A 12,359-nucleotide genomic window follows, 5' to 3' on the forward strand; every position below is an offset into this window, starting at 1 on the left:
CCCCTTCCTTCCACATATCCCTCTATTTTAAATTCCTCCATACGCCTATCTAGTAATCTCTTGAATTTGACCAATGTACCTGCCTCCACCACTGCGCATTCCAAGCCCCAACCACTCTCTGGGTAAAAAAACCTTCCTCTGATATCTCCCTTGAATTTCCCACCCATTACTTTAAAGCCATGCCCTCTTGTATTAAGCATTGGTGCCCTGGGAAAGAGATGCTGGCTGTCCATTCTATCTATTCCTCTTAATATTTTAAGTATAATTAAATTTATTATAACTCTTATCCCTGCCTGAATGTATGAAAATTAATGGAAGATCAGTAATCTGGTCTATTTTTTCCCTGATCTCCCCTCAAATTGGTAGAGGAATGGATACAGTTTTATTTTGTGTGAGCAAGCTCCTCACTGTTCTGATTGACAGATTATATAAATTAGGTTTTTGCCTTCAGTTGCCTCTGTTAAATATTTATTACATTTGTTTGAAATTTCTCCTTAACTTAGATTTCTTCAGCTGATGGCTGCGAGAAGGATTTTGTCTCCAGGTATAACGGGCAGTCCGTAGTTCCTTAGAGTATGGACAGAGTGTTGGGGGTTGGTAGGATGGTGGTGGAGCTGGAGGAGGGGGTTGCTGGGAAAGTCAGTGGCCTATCAGGTTTCTTCTAAGCAGATGCCCTGTGGGATGGGATTTGATGTTTTGTTTGGCATGCCGCAACATTTAGTCTTGCGCTGATTTAATTTTAGCTATTTTAATTTCTGGCGCCAGTTTATTCCAGGATGCCCATCTACAATTCTTTTTGTTCAATGACATAGTCATCCTTGTGCTTGCCTGGGAATAACTTTGCCGCTCCCTGATTTCCAGAAGTCTATCCAACAAATGAATACTTTAACTAGTCACAAGTAACCTAATGTCTGCTTACTTTGGGAGACAGGAATTATTTCTTTGCATAAAATAATTACTACCATTTCATCTCACAGGAAAGGGTTCCTGGTAACTAGATATCCATCCTGGCAGGGGAAATTAAAAAATTGGGGCAATAAAATTCAAGAAGAGTCCTGTAGTTGTGCAGAATTTAAAGTGGGAGTCTTAAATAGTGGTCTCTACTCTGGTTCCAGGCTTCAAAGGTACCTTATGTTGACTATGTAACAACTTAACCATAGAGAAATGTTTTAATTACATTCTTAGAGGCTGGGGATGTCTGTTTCGAGCAGTTGTTCCCAGCCAAGGCACCAGAGATAAAGGGAGTTTTTGAGGCTTTAATAATATTAAGGTAAATGAGTTAGTTCACAAAAGAAAATCCTCAGGACAGTCCAACTCTTAAGAAGAGCAGTCTGCAACATTATCCAGCATTTATGGGTATGCACATATTTTTATTGAGAACAAGTGGGGCTTTTGTTCAGACAGATTGGGAATGCTGGTTTATATATATATATATATATATATATGTATATGTTCGTGCTAATCAGCTGTTCCATATCCTGTTTGTAAAAGCTCCAATTTTTTTGTATTTTATCATTTAAAAAATTAACATGAATTATTCTTGAGCTGTCATAAGACTTTAGAAGAGGTTGAATGTGAATAAAATTGTGTGAAATGAATGCAGATTAGCACTGGAGATATCACTGAGTAAATTAGGGTAACGTTGAAATGAAAGGATCAAGGGACAATGATGGGAGAGAGAATTAACAGAAATAGATCATGTTACAGGGCCAGTCAGAAGAGGATGAAAGAGATTGCGGAATGAGGAATGGTAAAAGAACAAGGCTGAGGTCTATCACAGAACTGAGGGAAAACACCACGAATCAGACTGAGTTATGGGATCCCACAACCAACAGGTCAAATCAAAGCTCTGCCGTCCTACCACATCTGGTTGTGAACGGTGGTGGACAATTAAACAGCAAAAGGAAGGAGGCTGACACACAAGTGCCAATGCAAGACTGAAGTAGTCATAACCATGTTCAGCCAGAAGTGCAGAGTGGTAGGTCCTTCTTGTCTTCCTCCTGAAATCTCCACCTTCAGAGGAGCCAGTCTTGAGTCTGTCCAGTTCATGACAAGAATTTATTTTTTGATCTACCTTGAAAAATCAGCACTCTGTTTGTTCACTGTTTTCTTCAGCTAGAATACTTTGATTATAAATATTTTACAAGTTTGTACATCAATGTTTCAAACACTTGTTTCCTGCAGAATTAGTGTCAGAATCATAAATATTACAATCACCAGGGGAGAGGTATTGAGTAAGTTGCTGGAACTGTAGGCCAACTGATGGACTTCATCCCAGGGTCTTAAAAGAGGCTACAAGATAGTTAGAACATAGAACATTACAGCACAGTACAATACAGGCCCTTCAGCCCACTATGTTGTGCCGACATTTTTATTTACAGTGTGGTAACAGGCCCTTCCAGCCCAACGAGTCCACACCGCCCATTTTTTTTTTAAACCCAAGTTAACCTGCCCGTACGTCTTTGGAATGTGGGAGGAAACTGGAGCACCCGGAGGAAACCCATGCAGACACGGGAGAAAGTACAAACTCCTTACAGACAGCGACAGGAATCGAACCCCGATCGCTGGTGCTGTAATAGCGTCGCACTAACCGCTATGCTACTGTGCCGCCCGGACACGGGTATCCTGCTCTAAGATCTATCTAACCCTTCCCACCCACATAGCCCTCCATTTTTCTATCATTCATGTACCTATCTAAGAGTCTGTTATGTCCCTAATGTATCTGCCTCCACCACCTCTGCCGGCAGTGCGTTCCACGCACCCACCACTCCCTGTGTTTAAAAAAAAACTTGCCTCTGACATCCCCCTTATACTTTCCTTCAATCACCTTAAAATTATGCCCCCACATGTTAGCCACTGTTGCCCTGGGGAAAAGTCTCTGACTATCCACTCGATCTCTGCCTCTTATCATTTCGTACACCTCTATCGTCAACTCTTACCCTCCTCCACTCCAAAGAGAAAAGCCCTAGCTCGCTCAACCTATCTTCATAAGACATGCTCTCCAATCCAGGCAGCATCCTGGTAAATCTCCTCTGCACTATCTCTAAAGCTTCCACATCCTTCCTATAATGAGGCAACCAGAACTGAACACAATACTCCAAGTGTGGTCTAACCAGAGTTTTATAGAGCTGCAACATTACCTGGCAGCTCTTGAACTCAATACCCCGACTAATGAAGGCCAACACACCACCTTCTTAACAACCCTATCAACCTGCGTGGCAACCTTGAGGGATCTATGGACCACAAGATCCCTCTGTTCCTACACACTGCTAAGAGTCCTGCCATTAACCTTGTATTCTGCCTTCAATTTCAATCTTCTGAAGTGTATCACTTCACACCTATCCAGGTTGAACTCCATCTGCCACTTCTCAGCCCAGCTCTGCATCCTATTAATGTCTTGTTGTAACCTACAGCAACCTTCATGTCATCTGCAAACTTACTAACCCACCCTTCCACATCCTCGTTCAATTCATTTATAAAAATCACAAAGAGCAGGGGTCCCAGAACAGATCCCTGCAGAACACCACTGGTCACTGACCTCCATCGGAATACGCTCCATCTACAACCCCCATCTGTCTTCTATGAGCGAACCAATTCTGAATCCACACAGCCAAGTTTCCCTGGATCCCATGCCTCCTGACTTTCTGAATGAGCTTTCCATGGGGAACCTTATCAAATGCCTTAATAAAATCCATGTATACCACATCCACTGCTCTACCTTCATCAATGTGCTTTGTCACATCCTCAAAGATGAGGCACAACTTGCCCCTCACAAAGCCATGCTGACTGTCCCTAATCAGCCTATACTTCTCCAAATGCTCATAAATTCTGTCTCTAAGAATCTTCTCCAGTAATTTTCCCACCACTGAAGTAAGACTCACTGGCCTGTAATTCCCAAGGTTATACCTACTCCCTTTCTTGAACAAAGGAACAACATTTGCTACCCTCCAGTCATCTGGGACTACTCCTGTGGCCAGTGAGGATGCAAAGATCATTGCCAAACGCACAGCAATCTCTTTCCTTGCTTTCCGTGATAACTTTGGATATATCGCATCTGCCTCCGTAACCCATCCCTTTTGTACAGGTCATACTTTCCTCAGAAGAGATCCCAATGATCAACAAATCTGAAACTTTGCCCCCTGCACCAACTCCCCAGCCACGCATTCATCTGCCAAATCAATCTATTCTTACCCTCACTGGCGTGGGGCACAGGCAGCAATCCAGAGATTACTACCCTTGAGGTCCTGATCTTCAGCTTCCTGCCTAGCTCCCTATATTCCCTCTTCAGGACCTCATCTTATTTCCTACCTATGTCATCGATACCAATATGTACCATGACTTCTGGTTGTTTGCCCTCCCTCTTCAGAATGCTGTGGACCCGATCCAAGACATCCCAGACCCTGGCACCCGGGAGGCAACATACCATCCGGTAGTCTCTTTCACGTCCACAGAATCTCCTGTCTGTCCCCCTTACTATTGAATCCCCTATCACTACCGCTCTCCTCTTCTCCCCTCTTCCCTTCTGTGCCACACAACCAGGTTCAGTGCCAGACACCTGGTCACTGTGGCCTTTCCCAGTAGGTCCCGTCCAGCCCCCAACATTATCCAAAGTGGTATACCTGTTATTGAGGGGAACGGCCAGAGGGGTACTCTGCACTACCTGCCTATTCTCCTTCCTTCTGCTGACAGTCACCCAGCTACCTGCCTTCTGCAGGTTAGGAGTGACTGCATCCCTACAGCTCTTATCTATGAACTCCTCGTTATCCTGTAGGAGCCGAAGGTCATCCAGCTGCAACTCCAGTTCCCTAACATGGTATATAAGGAGCTGCAGCTGGATGCACCTTGTGCAGATGTAGCTATCAGGGAGACTGGAGATCTCCCACATCTCACAAGATGAACACACCACTGGCCCTGGAGCCATTCTAACTACTCTAGCCTGGCACTAAAGGAAAAATCAAAGAAAGAAAGCCACATGTACTCCAACTCTAACTCTGGTCAACGCCAACAATGGCTGCTCCGCTTATACCTACCTTCCTTTTATTCGCTGCTGTTAATTAGCCAATCGACTAGTAACAATATGCAAATACACTTCTTTTAGACTCCTGCAAGGTGAAACTCAGCAGCTCAGGCACAGAGACTCACCTCTTTGCAAAGCTCCTGCTCCAACTCCTGATTCTGGAAGGTGAAACTCACAAGCACACGCACAGAGACTCCAACGTGCACAGAGACTTTGGTTTCAATTTTCCAAAATTTCCTGGGTTCAGGGAAGGTACTATTTGATTGGATAACAGCAAATAGAACTCCATAATTTAAAAAGGAAGGGAAACAGAAAGCAGGAAACTAGAGGCCAGTTAACTTAACATATGTAATAGGGAACAAGTTAAAAGCAATTACTAAAGACATTTTAGCAGAGCATTTAAAAAAATCAAGGTAATCGGGCAAAGTCAACATGGCTTTTTTAAAAAAAACTTTAAGACTTTATCTATATAGCACAGTAACAGGCCCTTCCAGCCCAACAAGTCAACGCTGGCCATTTTAAATCCATGTTAACCTACCCGTACGTCTTTAGAATGTGGGGGGAAACCAGAGCACCTGGAGGAAACCTGCGCAGACACGGGGAGAACGTACAAACTCCTTACAGACAGCAACGGGAATCGAACCCCAATTGCTGGTGCTGTAATAGCATCGCGCTAACTGCTACTCTACCATGTGCAGCATTTGTGAGATGTTCATGAATAAATTAGTTGATACGGTTCATATAGTGTCACAGCTGTGACGAAGCAATTTCTGTTGGGCACTTATTTAAGGATGGAAACATGGAATTTCTAAGCTTTCATGTTTAAATTTTAGTAATGGCTTTGTGAAAAGGAAATTATGTTTGACTAATTTATTGGAGTTCTTTCAAGAAATGACATCTGTAGATGAGGTGGAACTAGTAGATAAACTATACTTGTATTTCCACAGGTACTTGATAAGGTTCTGCTTCAAAGGTTATGCTTCAACTTTTTGACACTGTCTATAAATGTTTTTTTATAAAAGTGTCAAAGTTGTAATTGTGAAGTTTGCTGATGATGCAAAGATGGATAGGAAAGTAAGTCGTGAAGAGGACATTAGGATGCTACAGAGGGATATAGATAGGTTTAGTCAACGGGCAAAAATGTGAAAAATTGAGTCTAATTTGGGAAGTGTGAAATTGTTCATTTTGGCAGGAAAAATAAAATCTTGGATTCAGTTTGTCAAAACGCCTTGTGCCCTAACTTTCTCAATCTGTTTACCATGTATGCCACGTTTACCATCTTGCCTTCATTAATTTTCTTCGTAGCCTCCTCAAAAAACTCAGTCAGATTTGTAAGGCAGGATTTCCCTTGCATAAAACCATGTCAACTCCCTCTAATCAGTCTCTGCCTTTCCAAGTGATCATAAATCCTATCCCTAAGAATTTTTTCCAATATTACTGACATAAGGGGTTCCCTACCACCCTTCTGGAATATGGAAACAACTTTAGCTACTCTCCAGTCTTCTGGTACCCCACCCATGGCTAAAGATGATGCAAAAATCTCCGTCTGAGCCTCTGCAATCTCCTCTCTTGCTTCCCATAACACCTTGGGATAAATTTCATCAAGCCCTGGGGATTTGTCCATCTTAACATTCATCACTATCTCTAACACTTCCTCTTTCCTGATCCATACATGTTCCAGACCATCAGCATACACCTCCCCTAACTCTCCATCCTTCTCCCTGGTGAATACCGACAGATGGTATTCATTTAGGACACCACACAGATCCCCTGGCTCCACACCATGACTTCCCTTTTGGCCTCTGACGGGACTTGCTCTTTCCTAGTCATCCTCTTGCTTATATTATTTATATAATATATTTATAAAAGGTTTTGGAATTTTCTTTAATTCTTTTTGTTTTGCGATGGGAAGTAGAATACAAAATTAACGAGGTTGTGCTTCAGTTATATCGGACAATGATGAGATCAGATCTGGATTACTGTGTACAATATGGGTCATCTTATTTAGGGGAGGATGTTAATGCATTGGAAGCAGTTCAGAGAACATTTACAAGAACTAATACCTAGAATGGGCGGATTGTCCTGTGAGGAAAAGTCACACAGGCTGGGCTTGTGTCCACTGGAGTTCAGAAGAGTGGGAGGGGACTTAATTGAATCTTATAAGATCCTGACATGGTAGATGTGGAGAGGATGTTTCTTCTTGTGCGGGGATCTGGAACTAGAGGCATTGTTTAAAAATATAGAGATAGGTAGATTCTTGATGAGTTGGGGGGGGGGAGGAGGGGGTGAAAGGTTCACTCAGATGGGAATGTCGAGTGGAGATTACAGTAAGATCAGCTATGATCTTATTGCATGGTGAAGCAGATGTGAAGGACCAAGTGGCTTACTCCTGTTCCTCATTTGTATGTAACAATGTTTAAGGCTCCCTCTAAATTTCTTAAGTTATGCTCCACATCTGCACTTGCTTTAGTCTGGCTGGAAATTGAGCACTTTTTTTTTGTTAATTGCAAGGCTGCAATCTCAGTGGACATGCCATCCATATTGCACTGCTGAAATTACTCCAGCTTTTCAAACTACCTTCTTTTGTATAAAATTACATGGAATCTGCAGCACTGAAACCAGACAAAAGGCCCTAGCCTGCCTCCTCTCAGACCACATTGTTTGATACCAACAGCATAACCCTCTTGTCACTTTCATGTGTTTGTCCTGCGTCTTAATTTTCATTAATGTTGAAGAAAGCTTGTTTTCCAGCTGGATGGCAGTTTTCTCCATGAGCTACAAATGCGTTCTCTGGTACGGAGGTGAACATGGGAAGAAGTTATACTTTGGAGCATATGCAAAAGGCCTCTTCTTACTCTGTGATCATTAGGTCATTAATCAACCCCTTGAATTCCTATTTTTACATTACATAATTTAACTTCTTTTATTCACCAGCTGAAAACCATTACTTTGTGGTTCTTCATCCTGGTTGTTATTTCAATGTTTTTTTTAGCTAAGCAACCCAGGGGCCAGTCATCCTGTGCCTGCTGTAGTTAGTTGTGATAGCATAAGGGACTCCATGGCCATTGGAACATTCTGCTGTGATGGTTTTAGGAAGAAGATGCAGTCTCTGGATGATAGTATCGGCAAGTTACCTCTTCTCTCTGGATAGTCTGGTCAGGGAGTTGGTACAAACAGTGCTTGCAGACAGATTATGGAGATGTGGTCTGTCTACTGCAAAATCAACTCAACATAAAATGGATATCTTCATGCCAAGTTTTCTCCAAATGTTGTCCTTGCAGCAATTAGACAAAGAACCTATCTGATATTGAGGATGCCAGCCCACTTGTTGGATCTTGACCACAAAGTAACTGTTGGGGATTCGACTGCAGGATTGATTTGCAAACATGAGAACTCCCTGAGGGATGCCAATCTAGTGAAATGGCGGGACAAAGCAAACAATCGCATAAAAGCGGATCAGTGGCATAAAGGAAAGGCACAGAGGAGCATCTGGAAATCCTTCTGGAAGTAATTTGCTTTGTTTTCCTCTGCAGTCTTAACTTTATTCTCTGGACAGTTTTGCATATTTTGACTATCCACTCTGCCGTTTTCAAACACACGAAAGTATGGATTTAAATGCCTTTTACCCTTCTAACATTTGGACAAGTTGCCAGTAATAATTGGAAAGTTGACTGTTGGGCAGTGGCCTTTGCTGAGACCTTGAGACATTTTATACCTTTTCCTTCATCTTCTTTTGCAATACACATTCCAGGTTCTCAGACTTGTTTTCAGATTTTTCCCACTTCTGTGGGATTTACAGCTCATGGTATCTGTATTTCTGAGAAAGATCAGTTCCTTTGAGTTGGATATTAGTTCACTGGCTGAAAATATTCAAATCATAGTGGCGACCACTGACTTCTGGACAATAACCTACAATTTGAAACAAAGAAAAATATCAGTATCAAAATATTAGAGAAGATTTTTTCCATTTCTACTTTTATCTTTTTCATGTAAAATATCTGTTGTATTGTTATAGTTTACTTGATGTTAAAGGATTACCTTAATGCTTTTTTTTAAGAGTGGTAATTCTTGGCATCAACTACATTCATTTACTCCTGGCAGAAAACACAAGGTTTCCTGCCTTGTAACTCTCTGACAATTGGGATCATCCTCATTGTTCATTCCTGCATTGCCTGTTGAACTAGAATGGATGTAGTACTCAGGGCGTAGTCTTCAAAACACTTCAGATCTGATCACTATTTCCTCTGATATATATTTGACTATAAGAAAGATTTGCAGTTACATATAGTGTTTGATTCACAAGACGTTCCAGTGCTCTTCATTGTCAATAAATTACTTTTGAAGTGTAATTGCTGATGTTATGTTGCAAACCATATTGGATATTTTCTATTGATTTTATGGATTGCAGTCTTGTATTAGTTTGGTATGTCAATGCTATTACTAATGAGACATCCAGGACTTTAAACTTCAATTTTAGCTACTTTATCTTCGCTTACAGAGTCCACGTGCTGTCTGTATTTTCTTCCCAAGTGTATCACTATATTTATCTGTATAAAGTTTCATCTGCCTATCCATATCCATATTTCACCCATTTTCCTTTGCTGCTGTCTTTCATATTGTGGTAATGTCTGCATATTTAGCCATTTTGATGAGTACCAAGCAATGCCTGGTCTTTTGGTTGATTGCACAGCTGCAGATCAACCTGCAAATTGCGATATGGTAATCCCTTCTGATGAATTTCTGTTCTTGTGGTAAAAGAATATTTGATGGTCACCATAATGTGCAGATTTTAACTATATATTTTTTGCAAATTATTTATGATTTTGCACCCATAGACAAGACTGTGAACGCAATGATTTAGAATCCATTTCATCTGTAGAAAACTACTAACAATATTGCAAATTTTGAAATTTTTGAGCTGCAGTCAGTAGGTATAAATTATTTAAGTTTAATAATGGAAGAATATCTGAAGGCTAGCAGCACCTATGCTGTTCCTTAACAAAAAGCTTGCATAATTGTTTGATTAATAGTTTTTGGTCTTTAGCTCAAGTAGGTGACTTGTATCATTAATCATCATAGTTATAAACTAATAAAAGATGTATGGTAATTGGACAAAGTGAAGTTGCCTGTCACAGCAGGAATCCAAATACCTTTTTAAAAATCACTGCAAAGATTCCATTTGTGTTGGTAGTCTAACATTTTACTTCTTATAATTTTTAACATTGACGAGTGTTGGCAAGGGCTGTATGAATTGTATTCCCATCTTTGCTGCTTGAAGCATTTATCCTGAATTTCTAAGTATTGGACCTTGTAGTTACAGCTGCATTGCTGTACTAAAGATTGTGTAATATTTTAGTTGTTTTTATTGATGAACCCAGGTTGAACTTTTCACCTCAAACATTTGACTCAAAATTTGTGATTTAAGTTTTGCTAACAAATTTCAACCAACTGTTACTAACACTTGAAATATTTTCAAATTAAAAATTACAAACAGTGCACCTAAATCATACAAAGGCAAAACTGGAATGAGATTGCAGATTTCAATGAAACTACATACAGCAAAGCTCACAGGAAACTGGTACTTTAATTTAGATTTTCTATTTAACAAAATCGGCTTCTGAAGAGATGTTTTGGATTAAACAGATTTCGAAAACTTTTGAATGTACGAATGATAAAAGTAAAATAAAAACAGTTATCTCAGTAGGGTCTTGTGCAGGATTCAGAATTTCATGTGATAGTTCTAAAATTGTTTGTTGAAATTTATACTTGTTGTTTGAGAGAGAAACTAATGAACCATGTGCAATTTCTGACACCATTGGCTTTGTAGAATAGATACGAACAAAAGCCTTTAGTATTAATTGTCTATTTGATTTATGTACATTCCTCCTGCCCCATACACCCCCGCTGCAAAATTCTATCCTTTTAGTCCCTTCAAGACTATGACATATTCAAGATTAAAATTCTACAGGAGCCAGCAGTTCTCCATGATATCAACTGGTCTTCATGTGAGTACTTGGACAGTAAGGGCTGAGAATATATTAGGATGTGACTGTGTTAGAGGAGAAATCTAAACCAGTGTCCATACAAGAAAAATCATTTAACTCTGCACTAAGAAAATAGCCATTCTGCCTCCTGTACTTGTGGCAAATTCTGAACACTTCCTGTAACCTTTTCAACTTTTCTTTTCGAATATGTATCCTCTTGCTTACTAAAGCTATTGTAACTGCTTCTATTTTTTTTCTGTCTGGAATGCATTGCAAACCATGATAAGCTCCTCCTTTAGTGATTGTTATAACCATATTTTCTCTGTACAAGGACTATGGTATTTCCCTGATCAGTGAAAAATAATGTTTCTCCATTTGCCTTCAAACCATTCATAATTTTGAACACCGCTAACAATCATCTCTTACCTTTCTCTTTTTTAATACAAGTTTCCCTTATCTCACAAATGAAGCCTTTCAGCCTGGTACATCTCAGAATATCAATCAAGACAGAGAATTCTGGCTGCTTATTTCACTCCCTTGAGTGTATATATTGCAGTCACTTGCAAACACCCTGACTTCACATCAGCTGAAAGTGTAAGAGCAGAAAATGAACCTGGGATTTTCTGCATTGTGTGTGTGTGTGTGTGTGTGTGTCCCAGTGCATGTCATTATACATTATTTTAATTCAGTCACCATGAAAGCTCTTTGCCCACTGGTCCGGATCTCTGAATTCACAGTGCAGCAATCAACAATTCAAATGCCCAATGTAAGTCATGAAGCAATTGTGACTGTTGGTGGATCTTAGATGCTGATACGTGCTTTGATTCATGGATTGGTCTTTCGCAGAATACCTGGTGGTGTATATCTCCTCCCCAGTTAAAATCTACATACCTGGTATTCCTAGACTATATCCTGTACTGTATCAACCAGACCTGACTTTGCTTAACTTCTGAGCTGGGACCAGCCTTTTACAATCTAGTATCAATGAACCATTAACAATTACCAGGTTGATAATAGAATTCATGGTTGCCACTCCCCTAGCTTAATTACCCTTTCATTCTTACCCATTTTCTGATGCAAGCTCAAATTTTAAAATTTTGAAAGATAGTTATAAACAAATTATAGTAAGGAACATAAAACCCTGGAAGCGCAATGTATTATTTTTTGGACCCAAAGTACCAATTCATTTGAGATAATCTCCATCAGAGAAGGTAAGAAAATTAAGAAAGTTATTATGATTTAAAATGTTGAACATTAAAATATTGTTTTGATGGAGAAATCAAGATCGAAAGCCAAATGTTATAGTTCCAAATGGTACAAAGACTGAAAAATAAATTAGAAATGGTGAATGAGGAGCT

The 12,359-nt window shown here is 40.1% G+C and overlaps 1 protein-coding gene across 7 annotated transcripts in view; it reads left to right on the top strand.

Annotated features, from left to right (window-relative positions):
* The window catches only part of LOC127581957 (LIM domain-binding protein 2), a 349,031-nt gene that overhangs the window by 92,225 nt on the left and 244,447 nt on the right, over positions 1-12,359 (top strand). The gene's annotated exons all lie outside the window — the stretch shown is intronic.

Source organism: Pristis pectinata, chromosome 2 (assembly GCF_009764475.1).
Source record: "Pristis pectinata isolate sPriPec2 chromosome 2, sPriPec2.1.pri, whole genome shotgun sequence".
NCBI lineage: Eukaryota > Metazoa > Chordata > Chondrichthyes > Rhinopristiformes > Pristidae > Pristis > Pristis pectinata.